This window comes from Lepidochelys kempii, chromosome 2 (genome assembly GCF_965140285.1).
Source record: "Lepidochelys kempii isolate rLepKem1 chromosome 2, rLepKem1.hap1, whole genome shotgun sequence".
Taxonomy (NCBI): domain Eukaryota; kingdom Metazoa; phylum Chordata; order Testudines; family Cheloniidae; genus Lepidochelys; species Lepidochelys kempii.
Genome location: NC_136381.1, coordinates 18476406 through 18502889, shown reverse-complemented (window position 1 = coordinate 18502889; position 26484 = coordinate 18476406). Strand labels below are relative to the sequence as shown.

General features: G+C 38.0%; 1 protein-coding gene across 5 annotated transcripts in view; it reads right to left on the bottom strand.

Moving 5' to 3' along the window:
- CYRIB (CYFIP related Rac1 interactor B) overlaps positions 1–26484 on the bottom strand; it is a 153333-nt gene that overhangs the window by 66663 nt on the left and 60186 nt on the right. For all 5 annotated transcript variants that reach the window (XM_073330125.2, XM_073330132.2, XM_073330130.2 and 2 more), the window contains one exon: positions 10016–10095. The gene's annotated coding sequence lies outside the window, so the exon portion shown is untranslated. Of the gene's footprint in view, positions 1–10015; positions 10096–26484 lie in introns of those variants that run through there.

Genomic DNA, 26484 nt, shown 5'->3' with positions numbered 1-26484 from the left:
ATTTACAAAATGTCAAGTAGGAAATGGTTGCAGGAAGTCTTCTGAATCTCAAAATGGATAACATGAAAAAGAGTTGGTATTCTTATTGCACAAGCTCCTCATGTGTTTTTAGTGTCTGATGGATGGTACGACAATCACAATGAGAACGTAATCAACTTCATGGTTGTAATTCCACAATCAATGCATAACTGAGTTTCACCACATGGCTCAATATATTGCTGACCAGTTTAAAAATGCAATCAGAGAACTGGGTCCATTGAAGGGAATTTCAGTTGTGACTGACAATGCAGCTAATATGAAAGCTGCCTGGGCTCTGTTAATAAATCAGTATCCAGACCTTTTGTGTTATGGATGTGCTGCCCAGATAATGTAGCTTTTCACTGGTGATGATAAAGATCTGACAACTTCTCATCATGTGTCAAAAGTAAAAAGTATTGTCCAGATTTTCAAAAGCAAACATGTACTAGAAGCCATTTTTCATCATCGCTTAGTACAGCCCTTGATTTTATCCACCCTGAGCAAGCCATGTCACACTCAACAGGAAATCTCTATTAAATGTCTCAAAGATGCAAGAAGGGTCTTCAATCAGCTGCTGTTGAAAAACAATTGGCTGGATGATGCCCCCCCCCCGAGTATCCACACTCACATTTTTGATGACAGTATCTTTTGGATGCTAAACTCAAAATTCATTTCACTGCTGGAACCCATAAGCTCAGTCCATTCAGAATATGGATAATGATAGTTATACACTGTCTGATGCCACGAAGGAGTTCTTGAATGTCAAGAAACATATTTGTGAGAATGAATACAGTCCACTTACAAAAGCTAAAGAGAAAATGACAACAAAATAAAATCACAAAAAAATCAAGTGATCACTGCAACACATAATGTTGCCTACCATCTGGAGCACATTTTCAGGGACAAGACCTTTCTGATGATGTATTTCATTCACACTGTGACCTCCTGGTGGCTTTTGCCAATTTCAAGAAAATACAAACAAGCAATTCTGATGGAGGTAGCAAATTATAAAGCAAAAAGACATAAAACAATTTGAAGTGCAATCCCAGCAGTTGAATAAAAAGAGTTTGCTCCTTCATCACGCTGGAAAGGGTTGTGTCCTCCCTGCTCTTTAACTACAGTGGCAGAAATTCTTTTTAACACTTCAGCATTCAACTGCATGTGCAGAATGAAACTGGTCAGTTTGAGGAACCATCCATTCAAAAACCCAAAATAGATTGAAGACCTCCACTGCTGGGAAACTGGTGACCATGTATCACAATTTACGATTAGAGAAGAAAATGGCAGATGAAGATTAAACTCCGTATTCATCAGATGAAGAACAAGGAGATACTGATGATGACGACAAAGATATAGACAAATCAGTTGAAGCAGATAAAGAAAGATGATAATGAAAAACAAGATGCTTCAAGAACTGGCCCAGCACTTACCTAGTATATGTACATTTAAAATTGCCTGGTTTTTTAATAGTTCCTATTTTTGTTTTATTTCTGCTTAAATTTCATTTTTCTTTTGTAATTGTTCAGTCTTGAACAACAGTCACATTTAAATGCTAACCCAACACTGATAAAAAGGTAGTAATTCTCATTTTATATAAATGCAAAGCACAATGAAATGAAGTTTTCTGAATTAAAATAACTCAAGTAACATTTTGTAATTAGGCATAAGTTTCTAAGGCCAAGCCTACTGGAGACCCTGAACTCCTACTCCTTTTTGTTACTGTTCTAATAAATTAATGGTTTAAAGGAGCTTAAAACACAACTAGACAACTTGAATGATGGGAAACTACAAAATGTGAATGACAGATAAGGGTTAAGAGGCTTCTTACCAGTTCCAATTTTTTATTATTAAGAATTCTCTTCACTTCTAGAGGCCCCAATTAGTAATTAGAGCCTCACTAGACAAAGAACAGAACACACACAATGAAAAGAGTCCCTGTCTCAAAGAGCTTACAATCTAGTTGTTTAACACACACATCTGGTTATCTGGGATAACCAGTTCTTATTCTATAGCCCTCAGGGTTATTTCCAGCAGGGTATTTAAAATGCGAACAAAGCAGCATGGGCTTTGTGGCATAGTAGGATATGAGAGCACAGGATTGAGAGAGAAGGCCAAGAAGGAGGCACCTTAAGGCTTTTCTACACAGTTTTTGTACCAGTTTAACTATATCTGACTTAATAAACACCTTACAAATGCATCCACAATAGGGGTGGCATAAATCTTAAACTATAATCGGTTTCCAAACAGATACAGTTAAATCTGTACAAAATTTGTGTGTAGACAAGCCTTTAGTCACTACTCTTAAATGGAGAGGGAAGGAGAAAAGAAGTACTTTATGATCTGGGACAGGACTATCTAGGTATATCTCACGTAATCATTTCCCTTACATTGCAGGGGCCTTGGACACTGGTGCACCTCAGTCCCTCCGATTCTCTGCCTGGGCACATAACAGTCTAGTCTCCTGTTAAATGTAATATTTTGGCCTAATTTTAGTTGTTGGGTTTAATATTCAGGTAGTGGGTGGTATTGGTGACCTGTGATAGACAAGCTGATGTGGTGGTCTTTTTTGGCATAAACTCTATGACTCTGTGAGAAGTAAAATCCACCTACAGAAAACAATGTCAAGATCTAAGCATTTCCAGTTTTTTCTTTTTATTACTTTTAGACCTGACTGTTTGTAGCATTAAAAAACAGCAAAAAGAGTGCATTGAATTAGAATTTAATCTTTTGAAATGCTTAGCTGTTATAAAAAAGTCTGAAAAAGAATTTCCATCAAGTTTATTGTACAGTGTGGACTATTCAGGCAGTATGTTTTATTGTGATGCCTCGAGTGGCTTTTAATATATATAAAAAGTTAAAAGCCATCAACGGAAGATCAGAAATATTCTGATATGGGGAGAAAGTGAGTCAAACTGGAGGTGCATAAAGAGTGGAGGGGAAAGACAATGCCAAAGGCCAATCAGAATGAAGAATAAAAATACTCATAGCCAATTCCTGACACCCAAGAGAGAAAAAGTTAAACACACAATGTTGGGAAGCTAGAAGCTACCTAATAAGCCTTGCGAATCATACTTCAATATCAATTTTTTTTATTTTTAGTGGTATTCAGAAAAATACCAAGTGCTAATTATATGCCCAGCTCTAGATGAACACATCCAAATTTATGCAGTTAAACTAAATGGAGTCAGCTACAAATATGAAAACAGCTGCTTAAGGTATAACCCAAACTATGATTTGTAAATTAAATACCTTATTTAATTCTACTCTTATGTGCTATTCCCAAAAGCACATCTTTATTAGAAAAACAGTAACTGAGTATTATTCATTCTTAAGGCTCCTCAAAGTGCTACCAAAAAACCCCAGACATAACACATAGAAGTGCAGTGACGTATGGGATATATGTTGGCAACCATAAACATGACGCTGTACAATAGTAGAGTAGGGAAACAATGGCCAAGGACACCAGGACAATGATGTATTCTTATGAGCAGTGTCATGGAATCCTGAATGCACAAATAGGAGCTCTGCTTTATTTCCATCCCAAATATGCTCAAATGGTAAATTACATGGTACTCAGTTTATTGTAAAAAGATGAATAGTTTAAATTCACTGCATTGAAATATAATTGTGTGCTTCCAAGGAGTCTAGTTATTCCAAATCTGAAGTTTAGATCACTAGGATATCTCCTGTAGCAATAAATATGCTACTTTGTTTTTAAAGTTGATAGATTTCCACTCCATACGGCTAAATGCAGTGCCTTACATAATGACAGGTTTCAGAGTAACAGCCGTGTTAGTCTGTATTCGCAAAAAGAAAAGGAGTACTTGTGGCACCTTAGAGACTAACCAATTTATTTGGGCATGAGCTTTCTCAAATAAAGCTCATGCCCAAATAAATTGGTTAGTCTCTAAGGTGCCACAAGTACTCCTTTTCTTTTTGCGAATACAGACTAACACGGCTGTTACTCTGAAATTTGTTTTTAAAGAAAACTTACTTTTAGACACAACCTGGGTGTGGTGATTTTTCAATTATTAAACGACTTTATTACAACAATTTAGAACAAAAAGGAGCGCTTATCATTTGGAATTTAAAGGAAGCTAAACTACAAAAAACTAAACTAAAAAACTAAAAATAGTTCAGTTGAGTCTAATTTGAACATTTGCTGTTTAAAATGATCCAGTGTTTAAATATTTATCAACAGTAGAGCAGAATGAATGAAAAATTAGGGCAAAAACCTTAAGAGTCTCACTGTTTCTCCTTGCTTCAAGAATTGCCTCTGCCCAGTGCTTACTCTGATCTGACTCATTATAGAATCATAGAATCATAGAATATCAGGGTTGGAAGGGACCTCAGGAGATCATCTAGTCCAACCCCCTGCTCAAAGCAGGACCAATCCCCAATTTTTGCCCCAGATCCTTAAATGGCCCCCTCAAGGATGACCCATTATGGGACGGGGGATGAGGAAGAACCAGGTTCAGGTGGCTGATCAAGGTGGTTGAATCTCCTCACTGCCAACTCAGCCTCTTCTCTGCCCACTCTAGCTGCTCTCTATTCCACAAGGCAGATAGGTATGAAAAGGGGCAGGGAGGGGGTGATGGTGGTGGATTAGATAGAAAGCTAGATGAGTCAGCCAACAGTCCTAGCTGAAGGGCTTTTACCTGGAAATAAAAACAGGAGCAAAGCCACTGAAGGAAACAGCAAGGTGGAGATAGGACTCAAGAGTTGAAAGCCAGGGAGATATTTTTCTGTCCACCTGCAAACACAAGGTCATGACCCACAGGTTGGCAAACTCTGCTTTAAGCACACCACACCAGACAAACAACTAACCACCAAGAAAACATCGGACGTAATAGCATACTACTGAGCATGTGGTTAAGCTCAACTGCAGGAGTGCATCAACAGGACATCATGCTTATGTCTCACATAACTTGCTGTTGAACACATGGAGTAGCTGCACTGCCTGGGAACTAACAGCATATGAAGATTTTATTTTGCCTTTTTTTTTTTAAACTCATTCTAAGTAGGAAGTGTTTGAAATTTAAACAGTGAAAGTTAAAGAGGTGTCCCTACTTATATTTGAATATTAGGACACTAAGCAAAGGTTTGAATTTTCAAACATTTGGTATGACACTATTCAAACATAATTCCTTCTAGTTTAAAGACTGCTAAAAATGTGCTCCCACACTAAGAAACCAGAAGACAAGGTCTGCCCAAAATTCATTTTTAACACCGAGATGGACAAAACATTTACAAGTGGAAATAACGACAGAACTGCAACAGGACTGTAGGGCTACGCTACGCAGTGAATTAGTATGGAATATGCCCCATATTCACCTCTAAGAGCAGTCACAATTGAAAGTTAAGTCCCTTATTTGTGTAAATATCAAAAATTCATCTTCCACCCAAGGACCTCTGAACACTTGTCAAATCCTTGGATAAATTCTGCTTGTCTTATTACGTAGTCAGATCCAGTGACTTCACATATAATATTAAGGGGATCAATATTTGGCTTAAAAATCGCCTTACTACCCTAAGGAATAGGTAAGTATTATTGCACACATTTGACACATGGGAAAATTGAACCAAAAATGGGAGGATTTCCAATGGTATCTAGTGAGTCAATGGCAGCGTCAAGAATAGAATAGAGAGTTCCCCACTTTAGCCACTAAGCCAAAGTCCCAGACTCAAATCCATTATACTAATTTAGCACGTTTATACAGAAAGTAAAAATTCTAGAGAATGCAATAGCAGGGCTGCTGCAGGTGACGACGTGGGTGCACTGACACAGCTGGTGTTCAGGACTATTAATCCCTCACTTTTAGAGACATTGCTTTCATTCAAGGTTTTAAATATACCCACTATGACAGTATCAATAGCACAAGCCACATCATTAAACCAGTACAGTTGTGACTAAGGAGATTGTTTGTACATTCAGTGTCTACAAATATACCATTGTTGTTTGACATATTAGATAAACACCAGATAAATTTATTATGCAATTTACAATATTAACTGATACAGAAGTATTACATTTTATTATAGAAAATAAGAACAGCACATAAATATGCCTAAATCTTTTGGGGTTTTCCCAGTGCTCAGCTCAGGTACCAGCATTGCTATAAAATATGCATGTGCTGGAAAGACGTTCAAAATTATTACAATGCAAATGAGCAGGCAAATGTTTTATGGTAAATCTTTTCTAAAAATAATCCATGCCTTTAAAATTTACAAGAAAATTGCTTCCTATCATCCCGCTGCTACGAAGCATTTTGATTTAAATTCAACCAATACTACAAGAACCATGCAAACAAATCAACTCCACAAGCTGTCTATATAAAATAACATTAAAGTATTTTTATGCTTCATTGTATTGGTGTCCTAAATATTTTTATAGCAATTTATGTATGATAATACGATCAGAGAAGATTATTTCTAATTTGTGATGCTAATATAAGACAAAATACAAGTGGTTTCACTCCCCTGGAAAATAAATATAAAATGGGATTTTCCACGTATTTCTGGTATGTGATACTATCATTCTGTAGCTTGTTAGCATGACTTTCAGTGAAAAATTATTATGCATGGTACTTTGTAACACAATTTGAAATTCTACAATTAGTACACCTTACTACATTTTCCATCTTGCACAAAAATTGAGGGATCTGTGCAATTCAGATTTCCCTGATGATAAAATACATGCTCTAATAAACAATGTTTAAATATTGTTAATCTCTTACTTAGAATCTATTTCCTAATTTACTATAGGAAACATTGAATGGTGTGCTGTAACAATAAAAGAGAGCCTCATATTATACTGCTGGCAACACAAATAGATTCTTCGTTTACTTCCCCACCAATTAACCCAGAGAATTGTTTCACAAAGTTATCAGTGTAACTACATGGAAACTCGTTATCATATGCAAGATTGTGAGTACTGGACAACACTCACAACATCAGTTCTGAATGAGCTATTTTGCTACTTTTTTTTTTCTTGTTTTAATTGTTTTGGGGAGAAAGGAGAAGAGGAAAGGAAAGGGAGGATATAAAGGCTTGTGCTAGATTGAATGCAAGTTAGAAGGTAACCTACACCTATTTTTCACAACTAAATAAGAAGGGGTTTGTGCTGAATACTGCAATTGTTTTGGGAAAAAGGACATTTCACACACAATTTAAAAATTTCAAAGGAAAATGGTACACTTAAAAAAAAAAGTTTGTTTAAAAAGTCAGCACACAAGATGTAAACCTGTTAATCCTTGGTTATTATGATACCAGCTCTGGGATACAAGCTGCATAACATGCTTAGAGCAGATTGTACAATGCACCATAATAGATCAGCATATATACTCATCATTACAAATTACAGGAAACTTCAACTATTTCTGGTAAACTAGCTACATAAAAACAAATCTCTAACAACTTCTAAAACATGTGGGTGAGTCACAGGGTTGCAGGTGACAAAACAAAGCTATTTATAAAATTACAAGAAAGAGTGGCCATTCCTGTATTTATACCCTCTGAAGTAGGAGACATAATTACAGAGATCACAGTTATTGAAAGGGGAGTGGAGCATCTCCCCCCACTGCCCCAAGAGAGTCTATTACAAATAAAAATGTCCATAAAATTCAACCTTATATATTCTACGTAAGTATCAGCTACTACATCAAATAAACAAGGAACCAAACATTTTTAAGATTCCTGTATAATTTTGTATAAACTTAATTTTAAGATTATCTTTTTGTCCTAGAGCACAATATTTATTCTGCATATCTTCAAAATGCAAGATATGTTATCCTTTTTAAGGAAAGGTGGGGCTTTGGCTTTAGACTCGATACTCAACAAAAGCTTCTTTTTAGAAAGAGGGTTACTTTAAACAAAGGAAATAGCCTACCTTGAATCAACTAGTTTATTCCAATGGATTTCTTCCCCTGAAAAACCTTGTATTTCCTATTAAATATTGCTATTAGCTCTCTAACTTTGTTTGCGTGCACAAGAACAGGTCAGGCTTGTCAGTCATGCAGTGACATAAGCACATATAGTATTTGTAATAAAAAGACAGCGTGGTTCAGTTGACTCTAGTTCTTGACCCATAATAGGACTGGCTCAAAACCAATGTTGAGAATGCAATATTTGGGTATATCGTCAAACGTGCCATAGTACAGATGAGAAGTCCCTTCTGCTTGCCCAGATAGAAGTTAAGGGTCCCATGGTGTTTTTCAAAACTAGCAGGGAATAATCCCCCACCTGCAAGTCCTAATGTCAATGTCAATAGCCACCACCTCAGGAAGCCAGGTGCCTATATCCAAAGCTGTTCAAGCTTTCAGTTACCTCAAAAAATTGCTGAACTATAAGACTATAAATCAAGCACTATGTTAAACCTTGTATATAGGAGATACATATAAAGCCAAATTCATAGAATGTGGTGTCTGCATTTCAAATAGCTAGACAACATTGACTACTGTGTTTTTCCAGACCCTTGGTGCAATTGTCTTCTTACAAATTTAGCAAACTACTAAGTATGGCAAAGCATTAAAACAATCACTATTCTTCCGCTCCATCCCACCAATAGTAAAGGTTACGCAACCACTTCCCATTATAACACTCTTTTCAGTTGCTTATAATTTTGCCAAACACAATCTTTGAGCTGAAATTTTCCATGCCAAGTGTCTGCCCCAGGCTGATTTTAAGTTTCAGCTAAAATGGTTCATCCGTCTGTCAGAATGAGTTCAGGAAAAAATAAGTTGTTTTGCCCTCTCTTTCATCCTGCAACATCTTTGCAGTACAGTGTCATCATTCATTCCTGTCCATGGCTTGCTCCTCCAATAAGGCCAGACTGGTCACCTTCCTGCATATGATGTCCCACCATCTAGTTGGTGGTCGACCTCTAATTCTTACAAGTGTTCCAGTGAGATGCTTTAGAGCCTCTATAGTAGGCCAGGTCCCTTTCTCTCTGTTTTTCCTCCTCCCTAATCCTAGGCCCAGTGGTCCACTCTCCCTCTGGATTAAAAGACTCCCACAATCAGCTAGTTTACTTTGTCCTGTAGCTCAAGCAGTAGTAACCTGTGCTGACATGCTGAAAGTTCAGGGTTCAAACTCTATTGCTGAATCACAGTAAGGGGTTGTTACAGTTTTGTGTGTGTATATAAATAACAGAATTTGTTTTTACCTTTTTTCTTTAAAAAGCCTCAGGAAGTTGCATACAAAACACTACATTTAAAGAATGTTATTTAGGGTGCAAAGACAAGAAATTGAAAAGTTAGGAAATGTCAGCTTTGCAGTCGCTTGTGCAATCATAATTCTGCCCCCTCGTGCCTATGCATTATCATATACACTTTAAATTATATGATCACATACTATTTTTGCTACAGTCCCTCTGTCTCATTCAGTATACAGTGTGGAGACACAAACAGACAGAAAATACATTTGCCTGTGCAACCTTATTTCTAACTTTTGAGTGTTTGACTAAATAACTTGTTTTAATGCAGTTTTTGGTATGTGATTTATATCTACACTACAGGAAGGGTAATATTTTGCCACATACCAGTAGACATGTGAGGTTTGAGGCCACTTATCAAGACAATAGAATACCTAAAAATCTTGAACTGTTTATCTTCTTAAATATAGCTATTTTATCCTCCACTTCTGAAAATGCTTTAGATTTGAAATTTCAACATTAGTTTTATGTTACTACTTCAACTATGCAATCTTTGTGCAATGCGTTTTGTATTATAGATGTTCAGAGAGATGTGAGATGTCAGGGGTCTATGGAATGTAAAAATTAATCCATCAGGCAGACTCTAAAAACAATAAAGGAATAGTTACTATTATTTAAAAAACCCACCACAACCTAATATTTCCCAATATAAAGGGTTGAGTCTCAGTGGATAACACATTGATCTTTAAATTTAATTTGGATTCAGTGAAGTGTAAAATGCTATTCTTTCACTAAAAGGAAGATAATTAACAGTGCACAAGCAAGGACACCTGAATAAATATTTACCAGTTGATGAGATCTTCTTGATGTCTTAATGGAAAATTCCTACTCCTTATGGAGTTGATGTAGCAGCTTGTCTTCAGAACCTGAACAGAGAAACAAAGTTAAAAATAAATGGCACATGGTCTAATTCAGTAAAAATACCACAATTAATTTTTATAAAAAACTTTAATGTACAGTAACAAACAAATTAATTATAGGTTGTTAACTATTTTCATGTCAAGGAACCAATATAATTATTCCATCTTAAAAACAGAACATGGACGACATGCAAAGAGCAGCCCAGAATAGCGAGGGATGGAAGAACCTTGTTCATGCCCTAAGCAACGTCTGACAGCACAGGAAGGATTCTGACTCAGAAGAAATGCAAATAAGAATCATGATATTTTGAAGTTGTTTATGGAAGTGGAGCAACATCATGAAACCCTTATCCTACAAATATACATAACCTGAGTGTGATGCAAGACCACAATTCCAGATATCTTCAGTTGCTTCAGGAATAAAACTATAGGACAAACACATTGAGGAGTCCCATGTTATTTCAAGTTGGATTGGTATTAAAATTGGACAGTACTGAGAACCATTTGAGTGATATCAGAAAACTGATTTTGAAATACCAGCTACAAGTTATACTACCTGTGAGATGACTATCCAATTTTAGTGAACTGACAACTTTTTACAATTACTACTCCATTTTTAAGTCAGAAAACTACTATATCTTGTAAATGACCTTGCTCAAGAGATTTCAATTGCCAGTACACTAGACTATTTCAGTAGCTACAGGTAAACTCACAAGTTTCTGACTCATGATTTAGCACAGGATGTTAGATAATGGGAACTCTCCCTCACCAAAATAAAATGAGTATCAAAAAAATTCAAGAAAAGAATTTTTACTCATTGGTTCCATGAATCACCACAGGCAGCTGGTTAACCACTACCACAGAATGAAACAAAGCAACCTGTGGCATTAAATTTGAGCATTACCCAGTGAAGTTACTATCAATACAAAACAGCTTGCAGTTTAACAAATACCACCACACAATGAAGTGTAGTACTCCTGGTAATCAAATCCCATTTACAATGTAGTATATCTTTCCAGTAAAGAAATTTTTTTTTTTAAATGTGCTATTTTACTGGTAAGACTTATTTTACAGCCGTAAGAATGACAAATACATTAACACGTAAGTTTTTATATTGACTTTTTCTTCATGAAGACGCTCTCAAAATTACTCTAATACTCCCCTCTTTGACACACTGAAGTTTCTAGTTTATATTCTGATTATATGGGTCTTTAGTTTCTAATTTGATTTTATATAGGGACTCTCTTTATACAGGCCTCTTGAAAGCACTCAAAATAATGACAAATACACACACACATGCTTTTTGGCATAGCAATTGAATCATAGACAAAGAATTGGCAACAGATTTATCTTCCACTACTGCAGATTTAGTAGGCCTTTTCACCTTTGTTATGATCTTAAGAGTCTAAAAAAAATATCCTGGACATTTAGTTTAGTCATACATAGCAGACACCTCAGGGCAACTGAAACAGTGAAAGAAACACAATTTAAAAGTGAAAGCCCATAGTTTCGGGCACAACATCTGACCTCAGAATCACCCTGCCAATTGCTGGGGTTTTAAAAAATAATGTTTTCCTATTTTTTAATCTCTCTCCCTCCCCCAATCCCTCATTGCTGTATTCAGTCAGTGAAATAAAATGTTATGCTTTTATGCCCCTGTAGTAAAGGCAATTATGTGCCACAATGAAGAATTCTTTGTGCTAACACCAGAAAAATGCATTTTAAAAAGCAGAAGTTAAACAAGTCTGAATATTCTATTATGTGACCAAGTGCAGCTTGACTCATTAATCCAAGTTATCATCAACATGCTTTTGGTTCATTGCATAGGCAAAAAAATACATTCAGTATTACATTGTATGAGATCAGCTATATGACAAATGCTTTCTACATTAGTAAACCTGGACAACCTATATCAGTAAGTACTCAAAGCAGAACAAAACCATTTTGTTTTACATGTGAAATAAGATTTCTTACATATTCCTGGGGGAATTCTGCACCACTGAGTAAGGACAGAATTAATGTCCCGAGCAGATTTTACTCTTTCCCTGCAGAAAAATTGATTCCTGCATCCCTCAGTGGTGAAAGAACAGGTTGAGGACTATTTAGAAAAGCTCGACATGCACAAGTCCATGGATCTAATGCATCTGAGGGTGTTGAGGGAGTTGGATGATGTGATTGCAGAGCCATTGGCCGTTATCTTTGAAAACTTGTGGTGATCAGGGGAGGTCCCGGACGGTTGGAAAAAGGCAAATATAAATATAAATCTTTAAAAAGGGAAGGAGGAGAATCCGGGGAACTGCAGACCAGTCAGCCTCACCTCAGTCCCTGGGAAAATCATGGAGCAGGTCCTCAAGGAATCCATTTTGAAGCACTTGGAGAAGAGGAAGGTGATCAGGAACAGTCAGCATGGATTCACCACGGGCAAGTCATGCCTGACCAACCTGACTGCCTTCTACGATGAGATAATTGACTCTGTGGATATGGGGAAAGCGGTGGACATGATATATCTTGACTTTAGCAAAGCTTTTGATAGGGTCTCCCACAGTATTCTTGCCAGCAAGTTAAAAAAGTATGGATTGGATGAATGGACTACGAGGTGAACAGAAAGCTGGTTAGATCGTCAGGCTCAATGCGTAGTGATCAATGGCTTGATGTCTAGTTGGCAGCCGGTATCAAGCGGAGTGTCCAGGGGTCAGTCCTGGGGCCGGTTTTGTTCAACGTCTTCATTAATGATCTGGATGCTGGGATGGACTGCACCCTCAGCAAGTTTGTGGATGACACTAAGCTCGGGGAAGAGGTAGATATGCTGGAGGGTACGGATAGGGTCCAGAGTGACCTAGACAAATTGGAGGATTGGGCCAAAAGAAATCTGATGAGGTTCAACAAGGACAAGTGCAGAGTTCTGCACATAGGATGGAAGAATCCCATACACTGCTACAGACTAGGGACCAAATGGCTAGGCAGATTGGGGGAGGGTCGGGATGCATGTGGAGCCACATAGATGTGCTAATATATTAGTAAGGATTTTATCTGTCAAAAATCATTTCCTGAATCTTTTTTGTTATATGTTACAGACATAGTTGCCAACAGGTATTTTGAAATAATAATTGAAAAAATAATTGAAAATACTGTGATTATATTGTGTTACTCTGACAAATAAAATATGCAGAATTTTAAAATATTGTGCACATAATTCCCTCAGTATATTACAGCCACTAGTCCATAGTATTACTGGAAAGAACAGCTTTATTTTTCAATTTTTGGTGCCAGCTTGCGCTCATAAATAGGAACTCATGCACCAAATTTCACATTAAATAATTTTTCAACCTGAAGAACAAAATTACCAGTTCTGATCACCAAAAGAAGAGCCAAACTAAAAACGATGGGAGAGGGATTCTCTAGATTAATGGATTTATTGTGCATGTTATGGAAAAGCCAATTTACAGACAAGACAAAGTTATCCTATTTTCATCAATATATAGGAGGCACACTTGAGATGTAGCAGGGAATAGTACAAGGAAGGGAGAGAGAGAGAAAAATCAGGTATTAAAGAGTTGGGTGGCCTCAGCAACTTGCATCAGCAAAGGCACAATCTGCACAGGATGAAAACAAAGACACTATGACAAATTAACACAGTTTGCTGTTCTGAATATTTCATTATCTGAAGCACTGTTTGTCACTGCCCAAGAAATTGCTAATGATCTAACAGTGTGAGCTAAGATACTTTAAGGAGTTTTGGTGCCTAAAGAGTTCTGAACAGCAGCACTGAAAATCATCTGCGTTATTACGCTCAGTTGCATGTTGACAAAGCTCTGAGCAGCAGAGGTACTGTAGCAGTCTGCAGACTCAGAAGATGACATGGCATCAATTTGTAATTAGCTCATGTATGACTGGTTATTTGCACAGCTTTAAAAGCTAGAATTTCTTCTAATAAAACCTAAATTCCTGCAGAAACACATGGCTTAGATCCCTTTATGCTAACCAGGAAAGCATCTGACTACTGGAGAATGGATTTTTCAGGTTTTGCGTGAGTGTATCCCTTTAGAAACTAGAACATTTCTATTTTGAATTTAAAATTGGAACAAGGAACTCATTTTTACCCTACTGCCAATTTTTTCTAACATTACTTCATTTACCTTAACTCTGATAAGATTAATGAATTGCTATTTCGATCTTTTTAAAATGACACTGGAGTTAGCGTGCAAAATAAACCTTAAGTTTTCAATCTAAACATTCTCCTGCAATTAGGAATACAATGTAACAAAACAAGAAGTCAGACTAAATAAACTGTTTTGATTGTCCATGCTGAGTTAATTGCAAAAAAAGTCTACAGTACTTTTGATAACATATTTAAGGAAAATCTGTTAACCAGACAGTATCTTTTCAAATCAGTATTTAAGTCAACAGAAGGAATTTTTAAAAAAATATATAGTTAACATGGCATTCATGCAGTAAATCAAGAAACTGTTTTGTAAATGTCTCAAAAAGATTAGTATCAGAGGTGTAGCCGTGTTAGTCTGGGTCTGTAAAAGCGGCAAAGAGTCCTGTGGCATCGCTTTTACAAAAAGATTAGACATTTATACTAATTAAAACAGCAACTTCATATTAACTGTAGGTCAAAGATTATCAATGCTGTATTTCAGCACATAGGCTCTGAAAGAATAAATTGATGCCCAGAGGAAACCACCATCCACCCTCCCCAAAAAACACAGTTGTATAGTAACACATAGTTAGTTGAAATATGGTGTTTTTACACTTTTTTCTGAAGCATCTAACATGGACCAGATGGGAGTCAGAATGAATTACTTAGACAGAAGGTCAGAACTGTAATTATGTTTTAATTAACTTTTTTTAAATAATTCAGTAATTTTAGGTAATTCAGTTACTAATTTCTTAATAAATTAAAACTATACCTACAATATTGCATTTACTTATTTTAATTTCTTAGATTAATTTGAAGAAATAAAGCACAGCTTAATTATTTTGTTACTGCAAGTTCATCCCATTATAACAATTCAAAAGTCAGCTAGTCACGTACTCTAGATTCTTGCTTCCTAACGAGCTTCACTAAAAAGATGTATGTAGGTTACAAAAGTGGATGTTTGCAGGCGGCTTCATCTTTTCAAAGCAAATATCACCATTGCATTTTTGCATAGCTTATACAAAGTGTAGTAACGTAAGTTTCCCTAATTCTCATTCGTCATAATCAGTCATGTTTCATCATTATAAGAACTGTTCCTACTCAGAAGAAACTGGAAGAAAGGGATTTAATACACAAATCACATACCCTGACACTTTTGTATCTTAAGTCACTGTGTTCTGATATACTCCACATTATTTCTGACAGTTGAATCTTCATAATCATTTAACCTTTTTGGCACTCAGTTGCATACCTTGGTTGCACCTCTTTTAATAGAAAGCACTGAGTAGGAGATGTCTTTCCCCTCAAGAATCTACTGCTTATTTATGTCACAACAAGTCATTTACCTGCATGCCTTTTGGAAGTCAGATTCCTTAGGATAATCTAAACATTTTTAAAATTATTTTTTAAGTCAGTGGTTGCATTTTGGAAAGTTCATTTACAAACAAAAGCCACATTACAACATTTCCTACTCCAGCACTAATGAACATTTACATGAATATGGTACCTAAGTAACACAAGAACAACTTATGAACAACTGCTCCCATTAGCAAAACTAAGAAAAGAGGAGGCAAAGAGAAACTTGTGCAATGTATCCCAGAGGAAGGGAAATTAATTCCTATTCTAATTTTCATAATAATTATAATAAATATTGGAACAAAGTTTTGGGTTAGATTATATCAAAATAAATGTGCTTTATAATTTACACAGTGAACGTCTTCAAGAGTGTCTAAAAATTGACCTTTTAACTGCTCTTCTCTGATGCTTCAAAATTCTGTGCTTCCTTCTAGGCACCAGAGAAAGTGACCGGTGCCGACTTTCAGATGCAGTGTCCGGAAAGGTACTTCTCACTGATGCCAGACTACTTGGTGTCCGCCCTGAGAAGGAAGGTTCATGAGGTGGCCGCAGGGTGCCTCTATGAGAATGTGGCACAGACTCACTTCTGTCCTTTTCTGTCAGGGGTTTCCAGTCCCTGAAAATCTGGCAGAAGTCTTGAATGTGACCCTCAAGAGGCACTTCAGTCGTGCAGAATGAGAATCTCTCATCAGCATAGATTTATTTTACCTGGTACAAGACTGAGGCATACCCCAGTACCGAGCATTGATACTTTGTGACTAAGAGGGGACTAATGCTCCAAAAAACATAACATAAGAACGGCCATACTGGGTCAGACCAAAGGTCCATCTAGCCTAGTATCCTGTCTTCCAACAGTGGCCAATGCCAGGTGCCTCAGAGGGAACGAACAGAACAGGCAGTCATCAAGTGATCCATCCCCTGTTGCCCATTCCCAGCTTCTGGCAAAACCAAGGCTAGGGACACCATCCCTGCTCATTCTGGCTAATAGCCATTGATGTACCTCTCCTCCATGAGCTTATCTAGTTCTTTTTTGAACCCTGTTATAGTCTTGCCCTTCACAACATCCTCTGGCAAGGAGTTTCACAGGTTGACTGTGCACTGTGTGAAAAAAATACTTTGTTTTAAACCTGCTGCCTATTAATTATATTTCGTGACCCCTAGTTCTTGTGTTATGAGAAGGAGCAAACAACATTTCCTTATTTACTTTCTCCACACCAGTCATGATTTTATAGACCTCTGTCATATCCCCCTTAGTCATCTCTTTCCAAGCTGAAAAGTCCCAGTCTTATTAATCTTTCCTCACACGCAAGCCATTCCATAATCCTAATTATTTTTGTTGCCCTCTTCTGAACCTTTTCCAATTCCAATATATCTTTTTTGAGATGGGGTGACCACATCTGCACACAGTATTCAAGATGTGGATGTACCATGGATTTATGTAGAGGCAATACGATATTTTCTGTCTTATTATCTATCCCTTTCTTAATGATTCCCAACATTCTGTTAGCTTTTTTGGCTGCTGCTCACACTGAGTGGATGTTTTCAGAGAACTATCCACAATGAATCCAAGATCTCTTTCTTGAGTGGTAACAGCTAATTTAGACCCCCTCATTTTACATGTATAGTTTGGATTATGTATTCCAATATGCACCACTTAGTAAGTGATGGGCTGAATTCTGCACCAGGTTCAGTTCATTTTTTAATCTCAGTGCATAGCCCCATTTACAGCACATTATAATGATCTAATCTTGAGGTGCCGAAGACAAAGCTACACATAGTTGCAGAGAGGCTAGGTTGCACTTTCAACTGTACCTGACAGGTAGACAGGTTGTCCACCTACTTCCTGAGTACCCAGGAACAAACTAAAAGTTCACACACCTTAAATTGAGCACCTATACTCCCTCAATTAGAAAGGCCAAATACAGCAAGCAAGAACTTCTTTACAGCACAGAAGAATTTGAGAAACTAAATTAAAAAACAAAAAATATCCTCTGAATGTGAGACCCCAAATTTTGCATTTTTAGAAAACATGCAAGTCTGAAAAGAGTAAAAGAAAAAACTTCTTCAATTAGGAAGAGGTCCTTTAGGCCAGGAAGCCGTGACTGGGTTTTGGTTTTTCTGGTGTGTTGAAAGCCAATGTTTGTTTCTATTTTTGGGAGGATGTTGTAGTTCAGGGATTGGCAACCTTTGGCATGCGGCCCGTCAGGGAAATCTGCTGGCGGGCCGGCACGGTTTGTTTACCTGCAGCGTCCGCAGGTTCAGCCAATCGCAGCTCCCGCTGGTCGTGGTTCGCCATTCCAGGCCAATGGGGGCAGCGGGAAGTGGTGGCCAGCACATCCCTCGGCCCACGCCACTTCCCCCAGCCCCCATTGGCCTGGGGCAACAAACCGCAGCCAGTGGGAGCTGCGATTGGTCAAACCTGCGGACGCTGCAGGTAAACAAACCGTCCCAGCCTGCCAGCGGATTTCCCTGACAGGCCACGTGCCAAAGATTGCCGATCCCTGCTGCAGTTGGTTCAGAAGATGCCTTGTTACTTTCTATTTCTAGAGCACGTTTATTTCAGCCTTCTCAATATTGGAGTGTAGAGTTCGTGTCTAGATTTAGAGCACTGGAATTCCAGAAATGAATAGAAAATATCCTTGGCATCAATTTTATCTGACCAATGATTAGAGAAGTAATCTTAGATAATTAACTGTTCTGAGATATCCTATCCAACAGCTGAAATGGGCAATCCTGAATATCGAACATTACAAGCCCTTAACTAGATCACTGGTAGCATGAGCCAAAACAAGCACTGCCTACTACAGAACTGTTTTCTTTTCACTGCCATTCATGAACTTTTGCAATTTATCATAGATGTCCTATGGCAAAAGCATTGGAAAAATATAGACTGGTTTATAAACACATATACTGTAAGCAGAACTCCTAATAGATTTTCTTCTACATGAGGGGCACTCTCGAGGTGCCTTGGCCTATTGGTAAGGGGAAGAAGAAAACAGTGAATGTGGATAAAGTTACATGACCTTGGATCAGCTTCTCACCAATGCAAGTATATTCTCATGACTCTGGGTAAACTGGAACACTACCAGTTCTTGGCTAACACAACAATCACTGAAAAGACCAAGCTGAGGAGATTGACAAAGCAGGATCATTTTTTAAAAAACATAAAAATAGAATAGATGCACTTTTTATTTAAATGAAAGGCAACTAAATAATAAGAAACTTATATTTTACATGTACTATCATTTAAGACAGAGGACTTAGTCTGACACTTGAAAGTCAACAAGAGGAACTGAGTCCAAATGATGGGACCACATCAATCATGAACATTTTAATTTTCTACTATCTCTGGTAATATTGTCTGCTTAAGAGCATGTCAAATGTCAGGTTGGTTTACATTTGGTGTAGTTGTAGCTGTGTTGGTCCCAGGATATTAGAAAGACAAGGTGGGCGAGGTAATATCTTTTATTGGACCAACTACTGGTGGAGAAAGAGAGACAAGCTGTCGAGTCACACAGAACTAACTCAAATTTCATCTTGAGATACTACTATACTATATCTGTTTCACAAAGTATTTCCGTGGTGTACATGATGGCAGCAACACATATGTCAAATGGAGGAATGACAAGTCACCAGTTACAATGAACAGAAGGGTTACTTTACACAGTAATTTAATACAAATGTTCTTCTGCTCCTAGAATACCTTCCTTAAATTATTTATACTTTGCCTCTTTATAAAGAAATCAAGTCCTCCTGTCTCCGAGTATTTGCCTACATGTGGACTATTCATCTATCCAGTACCTCACTGTGCATTTACATATACAACAATATAAGTAAAATCACTTAGAAATTGGTATTTGTACCTTTCACCAAGCACTTAGAGGTCTTACATCAACAAAAGATTTAAAAGAAAAAGACAGGCTACCAATAAGGGAACTAGAGCCCTAATCCCTAACCTTTATCAAACCTAAAAATTTTCAAAAAGCTTGTCCAAGTAATTCTTGATCTTGGAGAATGCTGGAGGGAACATGTTCCAAAGCCGAGAATTCCTGACTGAAAATGTGATTCCAGCCACAGAGAGATTAATTGCAGCAATTCTCAAAGAAAGCTGCAACAGTTGTAATGCCTTACACAAACATTTTCATTCAGGCCTCTCTGTTACCAGAGACACTTGACTACTGTTATATTGCTAATACAAATGATGGTTTTTTATGGTAAAAGCACTGAACTGGGACTCTGGAGACTTATACCACAGCCTTCCTGTATGATCTCTGGCAAGTCACTTCAGTTTTATATGTCTCAGCACCTCATCTTAAGTGGGACCAATGCCACTTCCTTTCTCCTTTCTTGTCTTATTTATTTATTTCACAATTTCTTTGGGGTAGGGATTGTCTCTTACTAGGTGTCCATGCAATATCCAGCATAATGGGACCCCTCTCTTGATGGGATCTCTATACTACATGTTAATAAATAATGATGGTGCTGACCAAAAACAGGACTGGTTCAAGCTTGTAGCTAGTACACTCAATTGATCTGACTACACAATTTTCCTTCACTCCTCAAATCTAAAGCGATCAGTACTAATTCTGTTGGAGAAACAACAGAACTTATAAGGACAGACTCCACCTCAGATTTCTCTAAACTCAGTTTATTAGACTAATATATCACAAATTACTTTCATATCCCACACTAATCTTAGTCACCTAGGTACCTAGATTGAAAACCAATCCTTCACTAATGAGTAGTCAAAACAATCAGACTCTTGTTGGAAACTCTGAACCTGGAGCTGCAGACAATCTGAAAATTAGTACTCAATGGTGGAAATGGTTTTTGCACTGCTGAAAACAAGCTGCCTATGCCTTTTTCTTACACAAATATAAGCATCCGAGACAGAGCACCAATCAATCCTAGGCAGGAAGCGAAGAAAATATTTTGCTAAAACACCATGGGGCACTTAGAAAATTGAACAAACTTAAGAGATCAAAAATGTGATACAACTTTATTTTTGGTAGGAGGTGGGTTGGGGGAGAAAAAAAATATTGGGAATAAAAACCTTTGTTTGCAAACTCTGCTGGAACCCTTACTACAGCACTCATCCCTGGAAGCAATCCCCACTTGACATGATGGGCTCAGATCCAAGGACTAAGGTAAGGCCTCATCTATTAGCAGGATCTCCAGTCTCCACTCTGTCACATATGGCAACAGCCCACAGACCAAACAATCCTTCAGGCAGTGCTTCCAACTACTGACCCTGCTGATCTGAACTAGAGAGACACTTTGATACTCAAACACACTAAACCCACCCTTACATTATGGACTGGACCACCCAAAGCCATCGTTAATTTCCTGAATAAACTATACAAAAGGTAGCTAAATTTTAAACTAAATGCTACTAACTGTAAAAAGAGTAGTCAGTTCCATGACTATTCTCACAGGCAGAAAGTAGGGAACCGTGGATGTGTCAAGAGGGCCTTCTATAACCTAGAGTTCTGTAGCCATCAGATCCTAACTAGGTGTGGTACAGTACCTCTTCACTTAAAGTCGTCCCGATGAATGCTGTTACGTTGCTGATCAATTAGAGAACATGCTCGTTTAAAGTTGCGCAATGCTCCCTTAAAAGATTGTTTGGCAGCCACCTGCCCTGTCCAAAGCTTGCAGAAAGAGCAGCCTGTTGGAGCTAGCTGGTGGGGGCTTGGAACCAGGGTGGACCAGCAGCCCCCCTATCAGCTCCCCTAAATTCCCTGCACAGCAGCCGCCCAGCAGGCTATCAATTGCTGGGCAGTTCAGCTGTCCCTCCCCCCACTGCCCTGTGCTGCTCCCGCCCTCTGCCTTGGAGCTGCTCCCGGGAGCCTCCTGCTTGCTGTGCAGGGGGGGAGGGGAAGAGGGGTGCTAATGTCAGGGTGTCCCCCTTCCCCCCACTCCTGTACCCCATCTCCACAGAGCGGGGGGGGGATGGACATGAATCAGGATGGTGGGACCTTGCTGGCAGCAGCTGCTGTCTCAACTTGCTGATCTACTTTAAAAAGCAGTGTACTTAGAGTGTGCATCTCTCTCTAACACACACACACTGGGCCTGTGTGTCTGTCTCTCTCTGCCATGCTGTGTCTCCTCCCTCCATTCCTGCTGCCTTGTAGAGTGTGAGGCTACATTAACAACAATGTGTTAACCCTTGAGGGCTCGGCCAAGTGCTAGTTCATCATTTAGCAGTAAGGCATTCCCTGGGAAATATCCCACCCTCTGACTCCACCACTTCAACCAAGCCTCACAATCATTTAATAATAATTGTTTGTTTAAAACTTATACTGTGTGTACACACACACACACACACACACACACAGTCTTTTGTCTGGCAAAAAAAAATTTCCCTGGAAATTTACAGACATTCTTATGGGGACACTGGATTTGCTTAACATCGTTTCACTTAAAGTAGCATTTTCAGGAACATAACTACAACATTAAGCGAGGAGTTACTGTACTGTTATTGACAGTTCTGTGTGCAAGGACGATGCACTGTTCCTAAGGTGATGCTGCAATAGCAGTATTTGAAGAAGCACAGAGTTTTTTTACCTAGATTATACCATATCATAATTATATTATTAGGAGAGAACACACAGCAAAACAGAAAGCCAATTGGGGAAAACTAGCATTCACACTGAGGAAACACCATATTAGTAACTCAATTTCTCTAATCTTATTAGTTCCTTTTACACATCTGCTTTGAACTAGCAAAGCAATGCATGGACAGTAGTTGTACTACACATGATACAGGAAGCAAGTTCTGAATAACCATGACAAAGGCAGATTCAGTTACAGTGTTGGGCAATCCCTTTATCCAATATGCAAGTGGCAGTTTTATAAGCATGCAGTAGCTGCTGAAGCTGCCTGACCTGCCTAGAATATTACAAGTGCTTTTGCTTCAGACACCACCTTTACTACTCAAACATCCTTCTGGAAATAGCGTACTTGTGTATAGAAGAAAAAAAGACCACTAGAAGAAGAGTTTACATGGATTTCCTAAAACAATTAGTCCAATTTATGTCTACTTACAGAACCAATATGTTATCTATGTCACAGTTCAAATTGTAAAATCTAGGAAATTCAGAAATTAAAGCTGTTATGCTAACATCTCCGAATGCTTTGAACAATTCCCAACAAACAAACCAGCCTTTAACACAAACTTATGGAAGAAATGAAATATGATGAATCCTTGTGTTACTTGAATGTAACTGCAAAAAAATTAGAGAAAAATCCGTTCGTTTATGTGCTTTATTACATACAAAAAACATTAAGAGCCTTAAGTTTTAAAAGCACTCAAAAGTTAGAAAATGCCAGAGTTAAAACTGTACATGCAACCTTAATTCTGCAAACCTGGGCACATGCCTTAGTAATATAGGCTTCTGTTACATGATCAACAAAATGATTAAAGATATGAAGAGCAACAAAAATTATTAGAGTATGGAACATATTCCATATGGGGAGAGATTAAAAAGACTGGTAGTGTTCATCTTAGAAAACAGACGACTAAGGGGGGGATGTGGTAGAAGCAGACACGTTCATGAGTAGTGTGGAGAAAGTGAATAGGGAAGCGTTATTCACCCTTTCACATAACACAAAGAACAAAGGGTCATCCAATGAAATTGACAACAGATTTAAAGGAAACAAGGAAGTACTTCTTCCCACAACAACCCAATCAACCTGTTGCCAGGGGATATCGTGAAGGCCAAAAGTATAACCTGATTAAAAAGAAATTAAATAAGTTCACAAAGGATAGGTCCATCGATGACTATTAGCCAACATGGTCAGGGATGCAACCCGATCCTCTGGGAGTTCCCAATCCTTCAACTGCCAGAAGGTGGAACTGGATGACAGATAGGGTGATCAGACAGCAAGTGTGAAAAATCAGGACAATAATAAAAATAATGATAGAGGATGGAGTGTTAAAATTGCTCTGTTCCATTCATTCCCTTTGAAGCATCTGGCACTAATCAGTGTCAGAACATAGGATACTGGGCTAGATGGGCCATTGGTCTGACCCAGTATGGCCATTCTTATCTTCTGTTCTTATCACAAGAACTCTAAATTTGCAATCCTCAGTTATTTAAACAACATGACCAAATCTAATACTAAATTAAAGATACAATCATTGTGTTACAAAACATTTAAAATAAACTTACAATTCAAGAAGTAGGCCCAGAGTCTAAAGTTAGCATGAATTTACAACAGAGGAGAGGAAATATTCTCTTTACTTACAGAATAATCATTTGAATATATCCATTTGGTGTCAGATCGACTGAAGAGATGATTAATGAATTAAAACTAAACCACATAAGAAAAAAAGTATATTTTATCAGTGCACAACTGAACGTGCTAAAAGAATGTGCTAGAACGATGTGTGAAATTATTCAATCCCACACAGCACTGAACACAAAACTATACCAATTACTCAATGGTAACTATCGCAATATTCTGCGGTACAGTTTAGGAGTGCAGTTATTTCTTGCTGTACTGTCTTTGTATATATGTATAGGAAGAGCTGAGTATGGACTAAGATTGAATTTTAAAAAAAGAAATCAAGCTATCATATTAATAACGTTCCCTCTACCAAATCACTCAAATGTTTCCATTAAGATTACAGATTGATACAACATGTAGTGTGTAATGTCGAAGAGATATAGCAAGCAGCTTTATTTTCAAATGAAAAGGGAACCACTGCAGAGGCAAACTATCCATTTTCTTATTGGCTACCTCATTAAACAGAGCATGGTCTGCAGAGACTAAAGAAGGCAGGCCAGTGCAATACAGCTTGAGCTTCAGTGAGACAACTCAACAGGTCAGTACAAATATAACTTAACATGTTATCAAAGGGAAATACTTCATACCTACCAAATCATTAGGATGCAAAACAGTCTCTCTCAAAGGCCAAACTCCTGAAAGAAGTCAGAATTACACTAACTTTCCTACCCAAAACACTTCATGTTGAAACTGGTACAAATCTGAAACAACGTATAAATTGACATTACTGCTTGAGCCAAGATGCATGAGTCAGGTTAACTTTTAGAAGCTCTTACTAGTTAGCAAAACAGAATAGAATGAGGGTAGCAACAATTTCTATGGCCACTTTTAAAGACTGCAGTAACAAACTTGGGGCAGAATGACAAAGTAGCACACTCAAAACTGTATCATTAAAGGGAGAGTACAAGAAAGACTACTTTCATGAAATACTGTGTTTTTTTAACACTATATCTTGATTACTTTAAAGTAAACAGAATAAGATTGAACTAATTAAATGGGTTCTAGAAATTAGCAGTTCTCCATCAGGGGTCTGAGCCCCCTGGGAGGCCACAAGCTGGTTTCAGGGAGTCTGCCAAGCAGGGAAGGCATTAGACTCACTGGGGCCCAGGGCAGAAAGTCAAAGCCCCGCCACCCGGGACTGAAGCCGAAGCCTGAGCAACTTAGCTTTGTGGGGTCCTCTGTGGTGTGGGGCCCTAGGCAATTGCCCTGCTTGCTACCCGCTAATGCTGGCCATGGCTTTTATATGCAGAAAAATAGTTGTTGTAGCACAGGTGGACCGTGGAGTTTTTGTAGCATGGGGGGGTGGGCCCTCAAAAAGGAAAAGGTTGAGAGCCCCTGCTATAAACATCAAATTGAATACTACTTTGTTAATAATCCAACAGGGCATACGCAGTATTTGATGGAAAGGACAAGGACTGCTTAAGTAGTAAAAGAATTTAACCCAATGATATTATTTCAAAAGTTGCCCCTCCATTACTGAAGGACTGCTTATCGAAAGCAAAAAACTTACAAGATTGGAGTTTGTGAAAGTCAGACACAGAAAAAACAAATGCCAACTCAAAACTTAAAAAATTAAACCTCTTGGACAGCTAAAAACAAACGTTCCAAGCAATATTTACTGCTGGAGAAAACAACTGTATTTGGTCTCTGTTTTATGAAGTATAAATATGACTAGTAACTTTGGAAAGAGGAAGATCAAGATCAAGATAAATACACTGAAATTTTGATAGTTATATAAACATAAGATTTAAGTTTTCACACGACTTGAAAAACTTAACGAAAAACTCAACTAAATCAAGTGTAGCCCATCTCTGGCTGCAGAAAGTGGTATTTCTAACTCTAAGTGGTCAGGATTTCAAGTTAAACTTCAAGCAACAGACAGTGTCAATAGCCAGGCTTTATATCATCCGTGTAAAGAGGAACAAATAAAATGGTGGTACTAAAAAGTATTCGTACAGTTGAGTGGAATGCTGCCATCTTTAGAACAATCATTTGTTTGAAAGTGAGCAGGCAATCCACTGATCAGAATTTGCTGATTGTCTTCTCTCCCTCTCCATTTAGCCAAACCACAGTGCCTACCAAATTATGTTACGGCATATATTATTGGCATAGTTTCAATTCCAATATCTAAAAAACAAAACAAAATCAAAGCTAATCTATATTAATAGCAGCACAAATACTTTATAAATCCTAGCAAAAGCATACATTTTCTTCTCTAAACTGCTAAGAGTTTAAAACTACATTAAAAATATGGTCCCTGAAAAAAACTGATCAGGGAAATTTTCTTTTCTGTCTGTACGGTGACTAGTATATTGAAGTCCCAATCTTGATTTGGACCTTTAGTGTGATCATAAGTAACAACACATCATATTTGGTGATGTGGCTGTGGTACCAATTAGGAGGGCTGGGGAGGATATATGCCCCCCCATACGCCAAGGTTTTTGCACTTGCTCAAAGTTCCATAGGTCACAGAGCCCTGGGGTGGGGTGGGGGGCCTAACCACTTTAAAGCAACAGTCCCATACTAAATCAACCCGCCTGCTGCCGGAGCAGTCCAGAGCATTGTTCCAGCTTTGTGGTTGTAACACCACTGAAATTTGAGTAGCC